Here is a 6000-nt window from a genome sequence, read left to right on the forward strand (position 1 = left end):
AGAATATTCTTTGGCTCCCCTTGTGTCGAATCAATAAATTTGGGTTGAATACTCTACCCTCGAAAACTGTTGCAATCCCCTATACTTGTGGGTTATCAAGACTATTTTCTGGCGCCGTTGCCGGGGAACATAGCTCTATTCTTTGAGTCACTTGGGATATATATCTGCTTATCATTATGAAGAACTTGAGAGATCCAAAAACCAAGATCTATCCCTCAACGACGAGGGGAGGTAAGGAACTACCATCTAGCTCTGCACTTGATTCACCTTCTGCTTTGAGTAAGCTTGCGACACCTAAACCTGCTTCTGCTATTTGTTCTGATATGTCGCATGTTATCGATGATGCCACTTCTGCTATACATGATACTTATGATGAAGCTACTTCTATGCTTGATACTACTGTGCCACTTGGTGAATTTCTTGATGAACAACTTGCTAGGGCTAGAGAGATTGAAAATATTGAATCTGATAATACCGATGAAAGTGATGATGAAGAATCACTTGTTATTCCTAAGGGTTATGTTTTTGATCAAGAAGCTTCTTTAGCTATTTTAGCTTGCAAAGATAGATATGAACTCAAAAGGTTATTAGCTAAATGGAATAAGCAATCTCTAAATGCTAGAATGAAACCTGACCCTGCTTTTGCTACTTCACCTATCTGTGTTACTGATAAGGATTATGAATTCTCTGTTGATCCTGATATAATTACTTTGGTTGAATCTGATCCTTTTCATGGTTATGAATCTGAAACTGTTGTGGCACATCTTACTAAACTGAATGATATAGCCACCCTGTTCACTAAAGATGAGAGAACTCGTTATTTTTATATCCTTAAAATATTTCCATTCTCATTAAAGGGTGATGCTAAGATATGGTTTGATTCTCTTAATCCTGGTTGTGTGCGTAGTCCCCAGGATATGATTTATTACTTCTTTGCTAAATATTTCCCTGCTCATAAGAAACAAGCTGCTTTAAGGGATATATATAATTTTGTGCAAATTGAAGAAGAGAGTCTCCCACAAGCTTGGGGGAGGCTTCTCCAATTACTTAATGCTTTGCCTGATCATGCTCTTAAGAAAAATGAAATACTTGATATCTTTTATAATGGACTAACCTATGCCTCCAGAGATTACCTGGATAGTTGTGCTGGTTCTGTTTTCAGGGAAAGAACACCAGATGAAGCTGAAATTCTATTGAATAATATGTTGGCAAATGAAAATAATTGGACACCTCCGGAGCCAGTTCCTGAGCCTATTCCTAAACCAACTCCTAAGAAGAGGGGTATTCTATTTCTCAGCCCTAAAGATATGCAAGAGGCAAAGAAATCTATGAAAGAAAAAGGTATTAAAGCTGAAGATGTTAAGAATTTACCTCCTATTGAAGAAATACATGGTCTTAATTTACCGCCTGTCGTGGATTTGTCACGGCAAATGTCCTTAGTGCCAGGACTTAGTCGCGAGGCCAACGCATCTATGTGGTAGCTTGAAGGGGTTGAGCGGAATCGAGAGACGCAACACACAAGACGAGGATTTAGACAGCTTCGGGCCCTGAGAAACATCATCCGGTAATAACCCTACATGTTGTTTGTGGCTAGGTCTCATTATGATCATGAGGTAGTCGCCGTAAGCCGGCTCTCCTCTTTTTGTCTAGCCCTAGATATTGTTCTTTTTGCTTCTCCCTCTCGGGGTGCCCTGCCCCTCCTTATATAAGTTAGAGGGCGGGTTACATGTGGAGTCCTAGTAGGACTAGGACCAGTCTATCTTTTCTTACAAGTTGAATACAAGTCCGGGTCTTGCTTCCTTGTAAAGGAAATATTCGTCATCCCTTTCCTCTTAAGCCAGCCCACCATAACATGAGCCGGCCTTCCGGGCCTTGGGCCTAGTCTTCTATCTGACCCGCCATCGGGGTCATCCGTGAGTCATCAGGCTCGTGAGTCGTCTGCCCAGTGAGCCGCCAGACCCGTGAGTCGCCAGTCCTCCAGCGGATCATCGGTGAAGCGCCAAGTCCGGCCGGGTCATACTTCCGGCTGGGTTATACCGCGGGGTATATCCCCGACACCGTCTGTTGAAGAAACATATGATCTTAATCCTTTACCTATTGAAGAAACTCATGGTCTTGATAACCCGACACAGGTAGTAAAGGTAAATTTCTCTCTATAGATATGATAAAGCTGAAATCCCATTTACTAAATTTGCTAGCCCATGTTTAGATGAGTTTAATAGATTTATGGCTAAGCAAGAAGATTTTAATGCTTATTTTGGTAGACAATTGAAATACAATTCAAATATGCTTGAACACTTGGGTGATTATATGGCTAATGTTAAAGGTGAACTTAAACTTATTAGTAAACATGCTTCTATGGTTACCACTCAAGTAGAACAAGTACTTAAGGCTCAAAATGATTTGCTCAATGAATTGAATAGTAAGGATAATGATAATGTTGTTAGAGTTATGACTAGAGGTGGTAGAATGACTCAGGAACCTTTGTATCCTGAAGGCCATCCTAAAAGAATTGAGCAAGATTCTCAGAGAAATAATATAGATGCACCTAGTTCGTCTAAAAAGAATAAAAAGAAAAATGATAGGACTTTGCATGCTTCTAGTGAACCTATTACTGAAACACTTGAGAATCCAAATGATATTTGTATTTCTGATGCTGAAACACAATCTGGTAATGAACCTGAAACTAGTGATAATGTTAATAATAATGTTCATGATGATGCTCAACCTAGTAATGATAATGATATAGAAATTGAACCTGATGTTGATCTTGATAACCCACAATCAAAGAATCAACGTTATGATAAGAAAGACTTTGTTGCTAGGAAACATGTTAAAGAAAGAGAGCCTTGGGTTCAGAAACCCATGCCTTTTCCTCCCAAACCATCCAAGAAAAAAGATGATGAGGATTTTGAGCGCTTTGCTGAAATGATTAGACCTATATTTTTGCGTATGCGATTAACTGATATGCTCAAAATGAATCCTTATGCTAAGTACATGAAAGAAATTGTTACAAATAAAAGAAAGATACCGGAAGTTGAAATTTCCACCATGCTTGCTAATCATACTTTTAAGGGCAGAATACCAAAGAAACTTGGAGATCCAGGAGTACCCACTATACCATGCTCCATTAAAAGAAACTATGTTAAAACTGCTTTATGTGATCTTGGAGCCGATGTTAGTGTTATGCCTCTCTCTTTATATCGTAGACTTGATTTGAATAACTTGACACCTACTGAAATATCTTTGCAAATGGCTGATAAATCAACTGCTATACCTATCGGTTTTTGTGAGGATGTGCCTGTTGTAGTTGCAAATGTTACTATTTTAACGGACTTTGTTATTCTTGATATTCCTGAGGACGATAGTATGTCTATTATTCTTGGAAGACCCTTTTTGAATACTACAGGGGCTGTTATTGATTGCACTAAAGGCAATGTCACTTTTCATGTTAATGGTAATGAGCATACGGTACACTTTCTGAGGAAACAACCTCAAGTTCATAGTATTAACTCTATTGGAAAAATTCTATCGATTATATTTGGAGGTTTTGAATTTCCTCTTCCTACTGTCAAGAAGAAATATGATATTCTTATTATTGGGGATGTGCATATCCCCGTTGAGGTAACATAGTGTTATTCGAAATTTCTCTAGTTCCATGTTATTCGGAATGAGTTCGTTAACAAGACTCGATCAACCTTGTTAGTGGATTCCTTTTGATGATCATGAGATGGATGAAACTATAAGGCACAACTCTTTGTACCATCCTTTTACTTTCTGTTATTTATATTAAATAAAAACAAATATTTTTCTGTATGTTATCTGATTATCTGTGCAATATAAAAATACCCCGATAATAAAAGTTCTCCAAATGCCCTGAAATTTAAATATGATTTTTTCCAGAATATTTGAGAATATTTGGCACTGAGAACACATCAGGGGGGGTCAACCTCCTGCCCACGAGGGTGGAGGGCGCCCCCCTGCCTTGTGGGCCCACGGTGGCCCTCCTCCACTTATCCCTTCACCCATACACTTCTTCTTCCTCCCCCAAACACGAATAACCAGCTCAAACCCGAGTCCAAGCTAGTTTTGCTGCCATTTTCGATCTCCTTGCTCAAAGCACCTCTCACAAAACTGCTTGGGGAGATTGTTCCTTGGTATGCGACTCCTCCATTGGTCCAATTAGTTTTTGTTCTAGTGCTTTATTCATTGCAAATTTTTGCTGCTTAGGTGACCCTGTTCTTGTGCTTGCATGTCAAATTTATATGGTCAAAAGTAGTTTTGATGCATGATATAGGCTCTAGGCACTTGTAGGGGTAGTTGCTATCAATATTATTGAGTTTGCTTTACTTTTATTTTGAAGTTGCTAAAAATTTCAGAATTTTTCAGAAAATGATGAAGAGACTTTTGAGGGGCTCATCGAGCCGAAGCTCGAAGAAAAAGGCACCGAAGCCTAAGTATAATCTGCCTCGCACCACAGAGGTTCGGTCGTGTGAATGGCCTTCCGATGATTTCTTGAGAGCAGCCGGGATTTATGAAGATTTTTATGAAATGGCTAAGAATGCAGGCCTCACCGCTTTCCTCCATGACCAACGCGATCAGTATCTCTTACTCACAAATATTTTGTGCAAAACTTTCATTTCCATTCTAGGAACTCACCACCTACGGTGGAGTTTCATTTATATGATGAGCATAAGGAGATGTCACTTTATGATTTTTGTCGGGTTTGTTTAGTCCCTTTCGAGGGCAAGACAAAGGAACCACATCGCGAGGATGTGGATGGGTTGATTGATACTATCACTGTAGGGGAAACAAGGAAGGTTTCCGATGCACGAATCACTAGCATACATTTCCTGTTTTACGCTATTTTGCATTATTTGCTAGTTGTTGTTTAATTGGTCGCGGAAGCTGTGGAAACCTTAGTGTCCATGATATTATTATTTTGCTCCACGGTTTATACGGTGATAACTCTGTTAGTATGGGCGGCATTATTGCTAAACGGTTAAGTCTGAACCGTACAAAGGGGCCCATATTTGGATGCATCTATGCTTCACGCCTAGCTGCACATTTTAACATACCTATTAGGCATTATGAGAAGGAAGAAAAAGTACTGCCTCGTGTTTATTTAGACTATAAAAGTATGGTGGCACATGATTTTATTGTTAAGAATAGGGAAGGATAGCTTAAATACAAATTGTTCTTTGATAAACATCATCCTGAGACTATTACCTTACTTGCTCCTTCTTTGTTTGATTTATCTGCAGGCCAGTACCTTGTTCCATTAGAGGCTATTCACGCCTACCGGAACCCTGCACCAGCCATGGATCCAGAGCCGGAACCACAAGTTGATCCTTCACGACAGTCTAATTACCAGTGGGATACGGAGATGATTGTCAACCAGTGGCAATCGGAGTCTTCTTCTTCTTCGCAGTACGACCCCAACTATTATTATGGATATCCGCCAGGCCAGCCGTGGCCATAGACCAACTTAGGCCAAAAGCCTAAGCTTGGGGGAGTACGTATTTCCCACCGACAATACATTCATGTTCACACACTCACTGCTAGATGTCGGTGCTCATACTTTTTCATTGTATCATCCATGCTAGTTTATTTTCCTTTTTATGCTTCCTTCTTGTGTGTTTAATAAACCTTAAGAAAACCAAAAAATTAGTTGTAGATTTTAATTAGTTTATTTTCCATGCTTGTAGTAGTAATTAAAAAGAAAATCCAAAAAGATCTCCTGTTCTTCTTTTGCTTGTTGGGAGCTTTCCCGTGTAAATAGTTTTATTTCTTTTCTTTTTTGGGGGTCGATAGGAGAATACCATAATTAAATTATTGAAGTGGATCTTATATGCATTATTGTTGATCTGACAAAAGAGCCCATATTACCTTGTCTTCTCCTGTTTATTGAATGCTTGCAGATTCCAGCTTAGTCCAACGCACGTGCACTATTATTATTATTCACATCGTTCGGTCGTGCAAGTGAAAGGCAATTATGAT

Source organism: Triticum aestivum, chromosome 2A (assembly GCF_018294505.1).
Source record: "Triticum aestivum cultivar Chinese Spring chromosome 2A, IWGSC CS RefSeq v2.1, whole genome shotgun sequence".
Classification (NCBI taxonomy): Eukaryota; Viridiplantae; Streptophyta; class Magnoliopsida; order Poales; family Poaceae; genus Triticum; species Triticum aestivum.